The sequence below is a fragment of the Saimiri boliviensis genome, chromosome 2 (genome assembly GCF_048565385.1).
Source record: "Saimiri boliviensis isolate mSaiBol1 chromosome 2, mSaiBol1.pri, whole genome shotgun sequence".
Taxonomy (NCBI): domain Eukaryota; kingdom Metazoa; phylum Chordata; class Mammalia; order Primates; family Cebidae; genus Saimiri; species Saimiri boliviensis.
In genome coordinates this window covers 132,678,159-132,695,772 of record NC_133450.1, presented here as the reverse complement: position 1 = coordinate 132,695,772, position 17,614 = coordinate 132,678,159, and the positions used below count along the sequence as shown (strand labels likewise).

The following is a 17,614-nucleotide window of genomic DNA, read 5'->3' as shown; positions in this document are numbered from 1 at the left end:
AACATAGATACAAATTCCTCAACAAAATGCTGGCAAATCCAATCCAGCAGCACACCAAAATGCTAATTCCCCCACAATTAAGTGAGTTGTATTCCTCAGATACAATATTGGTTCAACATATATCAATCAATAAATGTGATTCATCACATAAACAGAACTAAAAGCAAAAACCACATGATCATCCCAATAGACATAGAAAAAGTTTTAAATACACGAAACTATCAGTTTTCATAAAAAAGAAAAAGTTTTCAATACAATTCAACATCCCTGCATGATGAAAGCTCTCAACAAACTAGTTATCAAAGAAACATAACTGAAAAATAATAAGAAACATCTGTGCCAAGTCCACAGCCAAACATCATACTGAGCCGACTAAAGCTAAAAGCATTCCCCTTGAGGACCAGAACAAGACAAGGATGCCCACTCTTACCACTCCTATTCAACTTAGTTCTGGAAGTCCAAGCCAGAGCAATCAGGCAAGAGAAAGAAAGAAATGGAATCCAAATAGGAAGAAAGGAAGTTAACCTAACTATCTTCACAGATGATATAAGTCTATACCTAGAAAACCTGGTAGTCTCTGTCCAAAGGTTCCTAGATCTGATAAACTACTTTAGCAAATTTTCTGGACACAAAATGAATGTATAAAAATTAGAAACGTTTCTGTACACCAATAACGTCCAAGCTGAGAGCCAAAGCAGTAATGTAATCCCATTCTTAATAGCCACAGAAAGAATAAAACACCTAGTAATAGAGCTAACAAGGGAAGTGAAAGCTCTCTACAATGGCAATTATAAAACACTACTGTAAGAAATCAGGGACAACACAAGCAAATGGAAAAACGTTTCATGTTCATGGATAAGAAGAATCAATATTGCTAAAGTGGCTATACTGCCCAGGGCCATGTACAAATTCAGTGCTATTCTTATAGAACTACCAACATCATTCTTCACAGAAATAGAAAAAAAGCTATTCTAAAATTTATATGGAACTGAGAAAGAGCCTGAATAGCCAAAGCAATCCTACACAAAAAGAATAATGCTGCAAGCACCACATACTTGATTTCAAACTGTACTACAAAGCCACAAGAACAAAAACAAGAACGGCTTGACACCATTACAAGAACAGACACACAGACCGATGGAACAGAACGGAAAACTCAGAAATAAGGCTGCACAATTATAGCCGTCAGATGTTTGACAAATCTGACAACAACAAACAAAGAGGAAAGAACTCTGCTCAATAAATGGTGCTGGGGCAACTGGATAGCCATATACGGAATATTGAAACTGGATGCTTTCTTTTCACTATATGCAAAAATCAACTCAAGATGGATTAAGTACTTAAATATAAAACCTAACATTATGAAATCCCTAGAAGAAAATCTAAGAAACACCATTCTGGACAATGGCTCTGGAAAAGTGTGAATGATGAAGACTTAAAAAGCAATTGCAACAAAACCAAAAATCGACAAGTGGGACCTAATTAAATTAGAGAGCGTCTGCACAGCAAAACAAACAAGCAAACAAAAACTATGAACAGAGTAAACAGGCAGCCTACAGAATGGGAGAAAATATTTGCAAACTATGCATCTAACAAAGGCCTAACATCCAGAACCTACAGGAAACTTAAATAGATTATCAAACGAAGACCAAACAACCCCATTAAAAAATGTGCAAAGGACGTGAACAGATATTTCTCAAAAGAAGACGTACATGTGGCTGACAAGCATATGAAAACATGCTGAATATCACTAGTGGTTCACACCTGTAATTCCAGGACTTTGGAAGTCCAAGGTAGGAGGATCGCTTGAGCCCAGGGGTTCCAGACCAGCCTGAGCAACATAGTGAGACCCTGTCTCTACAACAAATCACAACAATAATTAGCTGGACATGCTAGGACAAGCCTGTAGTCCCAGCTTCCTGGGAGGCTGAGGCAGGAGGGTCACTCAAATCAGGAATTTGAGGCTGCAGTGAGCTATGATTGCAGCACTGCACTCTACACCAGGCATCCCCAAGCTTTTTACATAGGGGCCACTTCACTGTCCCTCAGACCGTTGGAGGACCGCCACATACTGTCCTCCTCTCACTGACCACCAGTGGAAGACATGCCCCTTCCTGAACTGCGGCGGGGGGCCGGATAAATGGCTCAGGGGGCTGCATGAGGCCCGCGGGCCATAGTTTGGGGACGCCTGCTCTGCACTAACAGAGAGAGACTAACTCTTTTTTTAAAAAAATCTGGTATTCAAATAAGAAAGGCCCTAATTTTCCCTGATTGACTTCTTTCTTTTTTTTTTTTTTTTCCATTTCTATTTTTTAGGTTCAGGGTGAACATGTTCAGGTTTGTTATATGCATAAATTGCATGACACAATTAGAAATGATTTCATCACCGAGGTAATAAGCATAGTACCCAATAGCTCGTTTCTCAATCTCCACCTTCCTCCACCGTTCAGCTTCTAGTAGGCCCTGATGTCTGCTGTTCCCTGCATTGTGTCCATACGCACTCAGGATTGAGCTCCAACTCACAAGTGAGAACGTGTGGCATTTCATTTTCTGTTCCTGCATTAATTCACTTAGGATGATGGCCTCCAGCTGTATCCATGTTGCTACGAAGGACATGATTTCATTCTTTTTCACGGCTGCGTGGTGTTCCACGGTGTATATGTACGAAGTTTTCTTTATCCACTCCTCTGCTGATGGGCATCTAGGTTGATACCATGTCTTTGCTATTGTGCGTAGTGCTGCAGTGAACGTATGAGTGCATGTGTCTTTACTAGAACAATTTCTATTTCTTAGGGTAGATATCCAGTACTGGGATTGCTGGGGCAAATGGTGGTTCAATTTTAAGTTCTTTGAGAAATCTCCAAATTGCTTTCCTTAGTGGCTGAACTACATTACATTTCTACTCTGAGCCCCAAATACCTAAGACAGGTCTCGTCAATTTGGAAAGTTAGAAGATGCACCTGCAACACAGCCCAGGAGGTACTGATGACACGTGTCCAAGGTGCTCAGGGGTACAGTATACATTTTAGGGAAACAAGAGACATCAAGCTACATGTGTAAGATGTACACTGTTTCATTCTGCTAAGGCAGAACATCTCAACATGGGAGCTTCCACCAGGTTAGAAGTAGGTAAGTGACAAAATTTTGCATTCTTTTGAGTCCTTGATCAGCCTTCCACTGAATATACAATTTAGCCTAGGTCAGTGAATCTTCAGTTTTACATAAACAATAGAAAAGAGGAAGGAATTAGATACGGATTTGTCTCATGTGAGCCTCAGAGGGATGCTGTTGAATAGAATGGGAGGCAGGTTTGCCCTAAGCAGTTCCCAGCCTGAGTTTTCCCTCTAGCTTCATGATTTTGGGGTTCCAAGATTAATTTTCCTTTCACATCACTAACAGTATGTAAGTTGTTCTGTTTTCTCCACAGCCTCACCAACATCTACTGTTTCTTTGACTTTTTAAGGATAGCCGTTCTGACTGCTGTGAGATGTATCTCTCTGTGGTTCTGATTTGCATTTCTCTAATGATTAGTGATGTAGAACACTTCTCCTTATGCTTGTTGGCAACACCTTCTCTTGGGAAGTGTCTTCATGTCGTTGGCCCATTTTTAATAAGGTTGTTTGGTTTTTTCTTGCTAGTTTGCTTAAGTTTCTTATAGATTTTTGATATTAAATCTTTGTCTCATGCTGTTATGGTTTGGCTCTGTGTCACCAACCAAATCTCATCTCACACAGTCATCCCCAAACATCAAGGGATTGGATCACGGGGTAGTTTCCCCTTATGCTGTTCTCATGACAGTGAGTGACTGCTCATGGGGTCTGATGGTTCTATAAATGCATGGTAGTTTCTCCTTCCTGTTCTCTCTCTCTCTCTCTCTCTCTCTCTCTCTCTCTCTCTCTCTCTCTTTCTCTCTCTCTATCTCTATCTCCTGCTGCCATGTATCACATGCCTGTTTCCATTTCCACTGAGATTGCAAGTTTCCTGAGCCCTGACCCGAACCACTAGAAAATGTGAGTCAATTAAACCTCTTCTTTACAAATTACCCACTCGGGCAGTTCTTTAGAGCACTGTGAAAACAGACTAATGGGGTAAACTGGTACCAGGAATGGGGAACTGCTAGAAAGATACCTCAAAATCTAGAAGCAACTTTGGAACTGGGTAACGGGCAGAGGTTGTAAGAGTTTGGAGGACTTGGAAGAAGATAGGAAGATGTGGGAAAGTTTGGAACTTCCTAGAGACTTTTGAGTGGTTTTGACCAAAATGCTGATAGTGACATGAACAGCTAAGTCCTTCATTAAGCCGGTGACCCAGAGCGACCAACACTCAAAATTCTCTCAGCCCAACGAAAAAGTTAGGTGGTCTTTTATACACTAATTTTAACAGGAAGGGGGGACCTAGCTGAAACAAAGTTTTCACACAGGTAGAGTAAGCAAAAAGTCAAAAGAAAAACTGATACATAAGAAATAAAACAGTGCCAGGTGTGAGGACTGCGGCTGTCATGGAAGGCATACAACTTACAGATAAGGGGGCTCTGGGTGCTCACTGAAGCTGCACTTCCAGGCTCTGCTGATACCACTTTACTCGGCCACTTATCAGCAAAGGCATTTCTATGTGTCAGAGTCAGCCTGACCTTGCTTTATACTGTAGTTGCACACTTGATGGGGAGAAGGTTACTAAAATGTAGAAGCCAAGATGGCGTGTGACCGGCTCAAAAAGGCTAACATAAAGCTTGAACAGCCCTTAGTCAGGAAAAGGAGAGTTTGTTTTAGCTGGCAAAAAGCAGGGTGTCACACATGCTCTGTGGTTAAGGTCAATGGTCAGGTCAAGACAGCAGGTGCTGAGGCATGCAGATCTGGAGGACGTAAACGCTAATGTTCACGGAAGACCATTTCCACCACGTTAAAGGCGATTTCTCTTGGTGAACTGTTGGCTTGTGTTTTTGATATTGCTGTTGTTCTAAACACTGTTTACCTGACTTCGACATGAGCTCGATTGGTCACGTTCTTTCTTAAAATGTGTATCGTTCTAAAAGTTCACACGGCATCAGATTTTGGCTCAGACTGTCTGTAATGTTTCTGCAGCAGAATACACATTTGCCTTCCTTTCCTGCATACTTCCTCCACTGCCCTGAACAGTGTCCCTGTGGGTCCATCTGTGTAGTGGGTGGGGCAGGTGACACAGGCCCTGACATGGGATCGAGCTGTGCCAAGTGCAGCATGGTCTCGTGTGTGCACTGGGGTGGGTGGGCCCCGGAAAGAGGAGGTCATTCCCTCTGGGGAACAGCCATGCCCCAGGGGAGAAGTCGGCTGAGCAGCAGGGGGAAGATGCACCAAGAGTGGGAGAGGCCTCCTGCTGCATCAGCGAATCCCCTCAGTCCCGAAAGGCACGAAGGGGAGGGCGTGGGGTTCACTGACCTCACACTTACCCGTCCAGTAGCCTTCACCCACAAAAGACAACATATACTGAGACAGGCACAGGAATGGATTGCTCCCATCTTTTTGTTGGCTGAATGGAGGAGATTTCTAAGCAGGTTCACAGAAAGGATATCACGCTGTGTTGGAGAAAAGGGTGGGAATCCTAAACACTGTGTGTCGAAGCAGGGCAGCTAGAACACAGAGGTGTTGAGAAAAACGCCACGTCTCAGTACTGCTCCAGAGTATCAGTGGGTTTCTGCGGATGATATGGGAAGCGTGATTTCCTGTTTGTGGGCTTTGTCTTTGAAATTCTCTGTGACATATCTGCATTGCATTTTAAAGTCAATGTTATTCTGAATTTTAATTTAAAATAAAATTTTTTATTGCATTTTAGGTTTTGGGGTACATGTGAAGAACATGCATGATTGTTGCATAGGTACACAAGTGGCAGTGTTATTTGCTGCCTTCTTTCCCATCACCTATATCTGGCATTTCTCCCCATGCTATCTCTCCCCAGCTCCCCACCACCCGCTGTCCCTCCTGTTTCCCCAAAACAGACCCCAGTGTGTAGTGCTCCCCTCCCTGTGTCCACGTGTTCTCATTGTTCGACACCTGCCTATGAGTGAGAACATGCGGTGTTTGATTTACTGCTCTTGTGTCAGTTTGCTGAGAATGATGGTTTCCAGGTTCATCCATGTCCCTACAAAGAACACGAACTCATCGTTTTTGATGGCTGCATAGTATTCCATGGTGTATATGTGCCACATTTTCCCTGTCCAGTCTATCATCGATGGGCATTTGGGTTAGTTCCAGGTCTTTGCTATTGTAAACAGTGCTGCAATTAACATTCGTGTGCATGTGTCCTTATAGTAGAATGATTTATAATCCTTTGGATATATACCCAGTAATGGGATTGCCGGGTCAAAAGGAATTTCTATTTCTAGGTCCTGAGGAATCGCCACACTGTCTTCCACAATGGTTGAACTAATTTATATTGCCACCAACAGTATAAAAGTGTTCCTATTTCTCCACATCCTCTCCAGCATCTGTTGTCTCTGGATTTTTTAATGACTGCCATTCTAACGGGCATGAGATGGTATTTCAATGTAGTTTTGATTTGCATTTCTCTAATGACCAATGATGATGAGCATTTTTTCATATGTTTGTTGGCCTCATGTATGTCTTCTTTTAAAAAGTGTCTGTTCACATCCTTTGCCCATTTTTTAATCTTAGCGACTCACCTAGCCCGGTTTTTCACCTGACCAGCCTGTGCTGCTAAAGCCTGCTTTCTCTTCCTCATCATGACCTACTCAGCTTCCCTTCCTGCTTCCATTCATGGAAATGTGGGACAGGAAGGGAGGGGGCCGCTGCCATTCCCAGAGCTCCCACTGAATGCCAGAGAGCTTTCCCCACACGTCTACCTATTTTTCGAGTTGAATTTCATTGCATGCAGCAATCAACCTCAGGGACTGTTTCCTGCATACGGGAAGCTCGACCCCAGGTAGGGAGATTTGCTTGGTGGGGGATTGGAACCCAAGTTCTCACTGCAAAGCCCACAGGCATTCCCATGAGGAACAGACGGAGCAGGGAGTAGCCCTGGATGACCGTTAACTCACTTTGGGTTTAGACAAGGACAGATGACCTGGGGAATGAGGAGGCCCACTGCTCAGGAGCTCACTTCGGGAGAAATGTCATGAATGTTCCCTTTAAGGAGCTGGTGGCAACTTCCGTTAATTCTGGGACCAGCGACCTCGAGTCAAGACCCGGCTGATCACTCAGGTCTCCTCTCAAGGCCAGAGGCTCTGGCCAAGTCTGGGCTCCCAGTGGAGTCTAAGAAAATGTGGAAGGCACCAATGTGATTTTGAAGATTTATTTCAGAGTGAGCATCAGCGACCTACAGGAACCTGGGACAGAAGCCAGCACTTCCCGTTTCCCCAAGATGTGAGGGAGGACCCAGTGCCTCCCGCGGACTTCAAGAAATTTGGACTCGAGCTTTTCCATCCTTCCTCCTGCTCCTGTTTCATAGATTTTGCTTTTATATTCTGAGTGTCTTTACAGAGGTCGGGAGGCTGAAGTTTTCTTATTTGGGGCCAGTCACTGTCACTTCCTTAACGGTGGTGGTTCTGATAGTTCGCACATTTGTGGCGATCCCAAACAGCAGTGCAATTATGAAGGCGTAAATGCGACCAAAGATCACCCTCAGATATGTCACTGGTCGTTCGCTTTGTGTGATGGAACGCATTCTTTTTGGAGGGGGCCCGCTGTCGACACTGCCCCCAGCGCCACTTCTCAGGCACCAATGAGGATCCCAGCCGACATGGCAATGGCAGTTCCTTCTGTTGTTGCAGACCCCTCTGTGACTGCACTTCTCAGGGCAAGTCATAGCCCAGGGAAGTGATAGTGGTGTTGCACCGGCTATGATTACACAGGTTTCCATGAACACAGGGAGTGCCGTCGATCACACGTCCAACATCGGTTGTGCCCATTCCACAGTGTTCATCCAGCCCAAAACACTGAGCCGGGCCTATCATGGAGTGATGGAATGAAGCGTGTTCCTGCAGCCGGGGCAGATGGGTGACGTTGGTGCACTGCAGTCTCCCACAAAACTTGTCTATTCCTACACAAGGCTGGTAAGAGGAAGCATCATGTAGTCGAGTACAATGTCCAAATCGGTAACTTTCAAGGTTGATATTATAGCAGTCGTCAGGAGCACTCTCAGCACTGACGCCAAAGATTGTCTTGCAGAGCAAATTGCGGTCAGTGCAATTCCCATGATAGCAGTAGCCTTCTTCAGTGCACGGGGTTCCGTCCTGCATATAAACGTTCAGGGGGCATATCCAGGTGGTCCCACGACAGTACTCTGGAAGGTCACATATGTTTTGGATAGGTCTGCAGAGAGTCCCTGGCGGGGAGAAGCTGCAGTTTGTACAGCAGTCTCCTATATGACAGATGCTCCCTGGTGTGAAGCGACAGTCACTTCTACAACACCGACTGGCGCAACACTGTTTAAAGGAGCCACAGTCACATTGCTCATTCTCTTCCACTATCAGGTTTCCACAGCGAACTGTTGTCAAAGTTTCATTATACCCAGGGGACAGTTTACGGAAAAGACACTGAGCTGCACCTGCAAAAGATGTTTGCACATGTCCATTGGTACAGTTACTGAACGCACCTGTCATCCCTGGAAATCGGTGCATAATGGAAGACGTCCTCCTCTGACATGTACAGTAGTCATTATCATAGACCACACCAATACTTCTCATCAGTGACTGCATTATTATGACAGCTATCAATAAATAATGTCTGCTTAGAATACCAATGTGTATCAGGGCTCGATAGTAACACATTTCAAACTGTCCAGCTTCATAGTTAGATTCATGTGGTCCATCTTAAATAAGTAGTGTGGATACATGAACACGAAAAGGATTTAAAAAGTCTGTTCTATAATAAGCAAAAATTGCACTATTTGTTTGATACTCATTCACAGGGGCTAAGTCTCGATCATTATATATGGTACACAGATAAATATAGTACCGCAGATCAATATTTTGAGCAAGGTTGTCAACGAGGCTGAACATCCGGACCACCTCTTTGGAACAAGCTGTAATATTGTTATATACTCTATAGTATGAATTGGAACATTGAATATGACCTTTTATATTGCCTGGATGAGAACTATACAGGACATTAGATAACCTGGGATTCATGCTGTCATTTGCTTCAGAGAGCCAGGGGTCTGTCTGTTCATTTTCACCATCTCTAAATGTGGGCCCCGTGGCGTTGGGCTCGGCCACTATCTGAGAAACAACATGTTCAAACCTGGGGGAATCCTGCAGGGGTTTGATTTCGTAGGCAAGGTCGTCCAGCTTCAGGATGCCGCTGAGGCCGCCATAGCACGTGTCGACGGTGACCATGGACAGAGGCACCTCCTCCAGGTAGCCGAGGTAGTAGCAGTCTGCAGGGATGTAGGGGTAATCTATCTGCAAGGCGCCTTGGTCATCCTGCGTGGTCACCAGCACATGTCTGGGCCAGAGAAGTCGTTTTCTACGCATGTGGAGGACATGTCTTTTACCCCCAAAACGCAGGCTGTAGGACAGCCAGCCGGGAAACTGAAGGCCTTTGCCGCAATGCGTCTCCCTCCTGGGGATCACCACCTCGGAGGACGCGTAGTGCCACGAGGGTCGGCCTTGAGAACAGCAGACCGGAACCAGGGTTGCCCAGAGCCCCAGCAGCAAGAGGGTGGCCCTGATGGCGAACCGCACCTCTGCCAGCCTCATGTCCCAGCCCAGGGACGTTCATCCAGAGAATGGGAAAGGACTGTCCTCAGGGAAGCCAGACCCCAACCATCTGCGGTGGCCACGTCCCTCCCAGGGAGACCCTGACAGAGAACAAAGGCCCTGCCCGGGCTCCCGCATCACACCCCTGGGGCCCCTGGACTCCCAGGGGATGAGGTAACAGTCCCAGCGTGGGACAGCGGGCAGGTCTGCACAGGATTGCTGTGGGATGAGGTAATGGCTGTGAGGGCTCACTGGAAGGGAAGGGGCCAGGGCAGCAGGGCTGTGTCTTTCTCACCATGCCAATCTGTTGTGCTGCCTTCTCAATCTACAAAACACAGTGGGAGTGTTCAGTGACCTCGCCTGTGGCTCCCATCACCCGTGTTACTCTCGGTCCCTCTGTGGGTGAATATTCTTGCTTCCTGTGACTCACAGCGCTTACTTCTGTGTCACGTGGAGGTAGACACTGCCCATGTTTCCTGGGAGGGCTGAATGTTGTTCTAGTCTTAATAGGTGCCCATCTCTTGTTCTTTTGGCTGTTTTGTTTTGTTTGGGCTTTGAAGTTCTGTTTGGGGTCACCAGCTGGTGAAAGGAAAATACCTTGGGCACCTTCAAGCTGGAGACACTCAGGGGAAATCTGCCTCCCACTCTGTTCGAAGGAGCCCCTCTGCTGCGGAGACAGACGCATACTGCCTCCTTTGGAAACACTTATCAGAAACTCAGAAGAGCACAACCCTCTGTCACCTACCTGGGACCTGGAAGCCCCCAGTGGGGAGGCCTTGCCTTGAGTTGTCTCAGCCTTTCTGGGTAGAACTAATGTACTTCTTCCGCGTATTCACTGACGTCTCATGTTTCCCCGAAATGCATGAAACCAGGCTGTGCCCGACCTCCTTGGGCACATGTCATCAGGAATTCCCAGGCCGGTCCTCAGCCGTGTCAATTCTGTCATTGCTGAGGGGAGGGAAGAATCCCAGGCCAGATCATATTCAGAAACACAAATTACTTTTTCCTCAAAACTGCAATGATTTTCCTTTCCTGGCACATGTGGTCTCTGTGTTTAAACTTGCTGTGACCGTGCTGTGTTTCAAGGCCGTGTTGTGTCACACGTGGTCTTCCAATGCCCCGGGATCCGCACTGTGTCCCTTTGAATCCCACCTTCTTATGACAGATGAACAATTTTGAAGGAAGTTGGTCTCCCCTGTAGGAGTGTGCGGGTTGGACACCCTTTCCCTGGGCCCTTAGGGTTTTCCCAGGCAGGAGCAGGAGAATATTTGTCCCCCCTGAGGAAGGCTGTTATGAGTGACTGTGTTCTTCCTAAATTCATGTGCTGAAATCCAACCCCTGCCCTTTCAGAATGAAATTACAGTTGGATTAGTGTCTTTAAGGAGGTGAATGGTTTAAAGTGAGGTTCCTAGGGTGCAGCCCTCACGCAGTCTGACTGTTGTTGTGAGAAGGGAAGCAGTAGGGAGGGCGAGCAGCCCCGAGGGCCGGCCCTGTGAGGACGGGACAGGGAAGAGACGTCCTCTGCAGGCCAGGAGCCAGGCCTCAGGGAAACCCACCCAGTTGGCCCCTGACCGTAACCTTCCACTGTCCAGAACTGTGAGAAAATCGGTTCTGCGTTGTAAGCCATCCGACCTGTGGAATTTTTTTTTTAAAGCCCCATGTACTGAACACGGTAGGTAATAGGAGGTCTTCTACATATTGGAAGAGTCAGATGGCCGCACAAAGCTGGATGCTCCTGTTGAGACCTGAGCAGGATGATGGACCTGCTTTGGGACAGGAGATGGGGAGAGATGAGCCCAGCATCCAGAACCAGGTGAGCCCATTCCTCAGCAGAGCGTCCCTGGGCCGGAGTTTGCACAGGTGTGAAAGAGTTTGTCTTGGTCTTCAGGGGCTCCTGGAGTTGAAGGGAGGTTGGTGTCAACTGTTGCTCACACAGAGGAACACGTCAATGGTGTGCCTGTGTCTATGTGAATGGGGCGTGTTTCTAGGCTGTGCTCATCCCCAAAGAAGAATTAATCAGGCCTCTAGGGCCAGACAGAGGTTATGGCATTTGTGTGTATTAACAACTTGGCTGGACCGTACATTAGGTTATGATGCTCATGGGAAGACACAGTGGAAAGAAACTCTTGTTACTGAAGGAAAAAACAATGGTAATTACTTAAATCAGATGCCTTTGAAGGTCACCAGAAGCCCTCAGGTGTGGGCGTCCACGTGTGCTCTCCATGGGGGACACTGTCTCATTTCAGGGCCATGGCTCCCAGTCCAGGCTGTGAGGCTCCTGCCCCTACAGACAGGGTCCTCTCTAAGGCTCGCCAGGGGGCGTGCAACCCTGTGGTTTCATCCTAGAGAATGAGTGCAGAAACCAATGGATGATGTTCCTTCTTCAGGAGAAATGAGGGTGGGAATCTAGGAGAGCAGCTGGCTTCTCACAGCCTTCTGATCAAAATCCTCTTTGATTAGGGAAAAAAGTGATGAATGTGTTTAAATGATAGAGGGTAAATCAACAAAACATTAAAAATATATTACGTAAAGAAGTGTGTGATTATTAGTGTGTCTGCACACCGGTGCCTTCCTACAGAAATGCTCCGTGGATGATCAATCTGCCTTCGTGCCCTGTCAGCCCTTTCGGAAGAGCAGACTGTACCGCTGACTTCCCTGTTCTCAGCCCATGAGTGAACAGAGGCTTTGAACAGGGTGTTGGAGGGATCCCAGGGGAACAGCTGGCTGACTGCTGCAGCCTGGCTTTGCACCTGCACTGGAGGCTTTTCTGTGCTCATGAAGCCATGGAGACTTCTGTCCGTTCAGACTGACCTCATTACTACCTACAATCATGTACAGTCACCGGAAATGTCTGCGACAGTGCACGCGTACATACACACCTCCATGCAGCCACCCTGAGCCCTGCGATGTAGTGGAAGTTAAGCATTTGCACTGCTGCCATACAGTAGGATCATGGTGTAATTGGCAGTGTTGTTTGAAAACCATAGTTCTGCAATGATTAAAGGCTGGTGATTTACACTGGGCTCTATTGCTGAGGCTTCTGTTTCTCAGCTGCAGAAAACAAGACGAAGAGGCAGTGAGATTGTGAAATTACTAAAGCTGCACAGGCCTCTCAGATTTAGAGAACGGCCTGGACGTGGATCATGGAAGGAAAGACAGTAACATTCAAGGGTAGAGCCAGTAAGCCCTGGGTTTTTACCTCACTGACCTCAGAGAAGCTCAGTTAAAGCTGACTTTCCCCCTCATTGTCTTCAGTAATGTTCCAAAGTCTGGGAAAGATTAAGATTGGGCTACATTTGGCCAATGTTTACTTTCAGTTCATAATAAGAAAGGACTTTTTGAGTTAATTCTTTTTTTTTTTTTTTTTTTGTCTTTTTTTTTTTTTTTTTTTGAGACGGAGTTTCACTCTTGTTACCCAGGCTGGAGTGCAATGGCGCGATCTAGGCTCACCGCAACCTCCGCCTCCTGGGTTCAGGCAATTCTCCTGCCTCAGCCTCCTGAGTAGCTGGGATTACAGGCACGCACCACCATGCCCAGCTAATTTTTTGTATTTTTAGTAGAGACGGGGTTTCACCATGTTGACCACGTTGGTCTCGATCTCTTGACCTCGTAATCCACCCGCCTCGGACTCCCAAAGTGCTGGGATTACAGGCTTGAGCCACCGCGCCCGGCGAGTTAATTCTTAAGAGTAAAATAACCACAAATCAGCTAAAATGTGTACCAATACCTGTGAGCAAATATCATATGGAAATAGGCATGTTCGAATACAAAAAATATTAGAAGTTGGGATGATATTAAGTGAAATTCAGTTGAGTTGTGTTGACCTCCTTATTGCTGTGTTATTGTATAGTCAATAGATTTTAGAAAATCCTAGAATATAATTTAACATTCATTCCTGATAGAGAGTCTCAAAAACTGGTTATACAAGAATGATATCTCAAAAAATAAAGTTCATATATGAGAAACACACAGCTTTCATTACACAAAAGCTGCAAAAAGCGAAACCTTTCCTCTAAGAAATGGAACAAGGCAAAGATGCTCATTTTTTATCACTTTTATTCAGGATTGCACTGAAATGCCAGCCAGAGTCGTTGGATAACAGAAAAAAATGACCTCATATTTGGAATGGAGGAAGTCAGATTGCCTTTTTGCAGACAACAAGATCTTATATTAAAAAAGAAAAGTAAGGACTTCTCAAAAATATTAGAATTGATAAGCAAATTAAGTAAAGTATGCTTCACCATCTACATAAAAGAATTGGTGGCATTTCTATATGCTGACAGCAAAACATCTAAGAATGAAATCAATGAACATTTCCTTTTACAATAGCTGAAAAGCATACCCAGGAAGAAATGTTCCCAAATAAGAGAAAGATTTCTAGAGCAAACTGATCAATATTGACAGAAAAAAATGAAGTGGACATGTTATACTGGGCCGAGCATAGAAAGTCGACACCAAGACAAAAGTATGCCAAACTGCAGGGTCTTTATTGCCGGCGGCCACGGAGGACTCGCGTCTCTCCAACCCACGGCGTCGAAAGGATGGTGCCAATAGTTTTTATACCCAAAAAACCACCTTGGGAGTGGGGGTGAGGAGCAGGAATGGGGCTTCAAACATTTCGAGGGCCTGTGGATTCTGCAAATCACCTCCTAGGCAGAGAGGAGGGCTCTGGACATTCCAAGGGCCAGGGGGCTTTTGTCATTCCAATTATTATTTAAGTGGTTTACAGAAGTCAAGATAAACATGAGTTCACACATTATCTGGGTAGGGTGGAAATCACAAACCTTAGTTTCTTATTACAAGTCCCAGCGGCCAGGATGGCCTGGGTTAGGACGGCTTGCCTGTCACATTAGGGTCACAGAGAGCAGTTACTGATAAGCAAAGGTAAGCAGCTTTACATAGTAGTCATTTTGCAGAGCAAACTAGCAGTTTTATTTACAGAAGCCAAGGCCAGCAGTTACTGTGAGAGAACGGGGCAGACCTTACAACTAAATTTTGGAAAACAGCTTTGTCTTGTACAAAATGGCTTTGTTCAGGTTCTAACTTCAGGCTAGCTATGTTACAGACACACATCAATAGAAGATATATCCCAGATATTCCGTATTTATGAATTGGAAGAGTTAATAGCACTAAACTTTTCATACTACCCAAAGTTATTTACAGGATAGATAAATTCTCTATCAAAATAGTAATGATGTTCTTCACAAAAATAGGAAAAGCAATCTTACAATTCACACATAGGCAAAAAAGACCCAGAATGGCCAAGGCCAGCCCCAAATGTGTGTCATTTACGCATCCACAGTTCATTCATCTGATCATAACAGTCCCCAGACTCTTAACTCATTTCATCAGCAACTCTAAATTCTCGAGAGTAAAACGTAATTTAAATATCAGCTAAAGCATATCTGGGTAAGATTGGAGGTACCATTATTTCTGAAACAAATTTCTCTCCAGCTCTGAGCCTGTAAAACCAGATATCTAATTTTACAGGGGCTATCTTTGTTTTTTGAGACAGAGTCTTGCTCAGTCGCCAGGCACCAGGCTGGAGTGCAGTGGCGCAATCTTAGCTCACTGCAACCTCTGCCTTCCGGGTTCAAGCAATTCTCTGGCTCTAGCCTCCTGAGTAGTTAGGACTACAGGTGTCTGCCACCGCGTCCAGCTAATTTTTGTATTTTTAGTGGAGACAGGGTTTCACCATGTTGGCCAGGATGGTCTGCATCTCTTGACCTGGTGATCTGCCTGCCTTGGCCTCCCAAAGTGCTGGGATTACAGGCGTGAGCCACCGTGTTCTGCCTTGGGGCTGTCTTGACAAAGTGTCATAAAATGCATGACTTTAACAAGGTGTATTTATTACTTGCAGTGCCGAAGGCCAGGAAGCCCAAGACTGCGATCAGGTGTCTGTAAGGGCTTCCTTCCTGGTTTGCAGATGTCCTAATTTTATTGTATCATCTCATGACAGAGAAGCAAGAGAGAAAAGCTCTCTCATGTATTTTTATTAGAGCACTAATTTCATTTATGATGGCTTCACCCTTTTCATCTAATCACCCCTCAAATGGCCCACACCCCAATTATATCACATTGGTGATTAGGATTCCATGATATTAATTTTGGGATTACATACACATTCAGTCCATAGCACTGGACACGTTATTTTATTTCAAATACAGTGGTGAGTTAGGCATAGAATATATTTTTCTGTCCCCACAGAAAAAAATTGGAAAGAAAAGAGGGATGATGTGTCCCCAGCACGTACGACGCATCATCAAACAAATTGCCATAGGCCTTATGGCTCAGGTGGCATCTTCTCTGGGACAAGCTTCTTCCTTCCTAGCTCATTGCAGCAGCAGAATTAACTCCGAGGCTTTAGGCAGAGGCACAAAGCCTGGGTAGCTGCTGGGTTAAGGTCCCGTCCCAAAGACCCCATGCAGCCCTACACAGGAGACTCGCTGGGAGTTCCTAAGTTCCAGGCTCTGGTAGGACGTCTTTCCTCAAGGTTTTTTAGCACAGGTTGTCTGGTCTGTTCAAATCAAGGTAGTGGTTATAATTTTTTTTTTTCTTCTGGAGGAATGACACACATTTGCAACCAGGTAGCTCCATCCTCTTAAATCCGAAGAATCTGACAGCATTAATCCATTTTGTCTCATCTCCAACCTCATTCTTTAAAACCTGCAGCATTTATTCTCCTTTAATACCATAAATTCTTCATCAAGTGACATTACAGCCCCATACTCACTGTTCTCTTCAGAACACACTTTCTGGTTTTGCAAAACGGATAGGTTGACAATTTTCCAAGCCTTTAAGTTTTGGATACTTTTTCCTGATAGTTTCATCTTTAGTTCATCTCACTCTTATTATAGGTGCTCAGGAGAAAGCAAACCACACTTTTTTTTTTGAAAACTTTACTTAGAAGTGTTCTCAGCTAAATATTCAATTTCGCTGCGCTCAAGTTCTCTTTCACTAAATATTACAACACAGTCTAGACAAGCTCTTTTGCCGCTTTACAAAAACATCACTATTTATCCAGTTTCCAATAGCACTCCACTCATTTCAGTCTATCAGAATGACCCTTAATATGCACATTTCTTTATGCATATCAAAACTATCCAGCCTTTTACACATAACCCAATTCCAAGGTACTTTCACAGTGTTGAAGTAACTGTAACATCAGAACCCCACTTCTTCATCTCAAATTCTGTGTAGTCAGTTCAAACTGAGATTAAAAACGATCATACTTGGTCACTTAGGCAACCTTAATTTGATCTCAGTTCCTCGGTTCTGGAAATTCCAAGATCAAGATGCTGGCAAGACAGGTTTTACGTTGAGCCTTCTACTGTTGGCTCAAAGCTGCCACCACGTTGCTATTTGGTCACATGACATCTTCACGTGCTGCGTGTGCGTGTGTAAAGGGCAAGAAGGGTGAGGGGAGAGAGTGAGAGGGAAATTCTCTGGTGTCTTTACAGTAGTTCCATTTGAATGAGTCCGCACCCCTAATTTGCTGCACAACTAAATAGTTTCTCGGTTATTCCATTGAATTGTGAAGAAATACCTAAGGCTGGGTAATTTGTGAAGGACTTCGGTTTTAAGTGGCTCACGGCTGTGCAGGCTGTACAGCAAGTGTGGGGCCAGCATCTGTTTTTGGTGAGGGTTTCAGAAAGCTCTCAGTCACTGACGCTATCACCGACAAGCACCCCTCAGGGAAACGGGTCAGTGGCACCTCCCAACAGCACCCCAGGCAGCACCGGCACAAACCCACATCCAGAACCCACTCCAAGAGCACAGACACCCCAATACTTCCGCCCCCACCCTGGTGACTCCCCACTGGAATCAGCCCCGGAGTCCACCAGGACCCAAGACTTGCCCCTGTCCCTGTCCCTCACTCAGGACCTGCTGCAAGGGACCGTTTGTGGGGGATACCACGGTGGG

The 17,614-nt window shown here is 45.4% G+C and overlaps 1 pseudogene; it reads right to left on the bottom strand.

The window, feature by feature from the left end:
• Positions 1-6,052: 6,052 nt before the first annotated feature.
• The window catches only part of LOC101044515 (disintegrin and metalloproteinase domain-containing protein 21-like), a 30,956-nt pseudogene continuing 19,394 nt past the window's right edge, over positions 6,053-17,614 (bottom strand).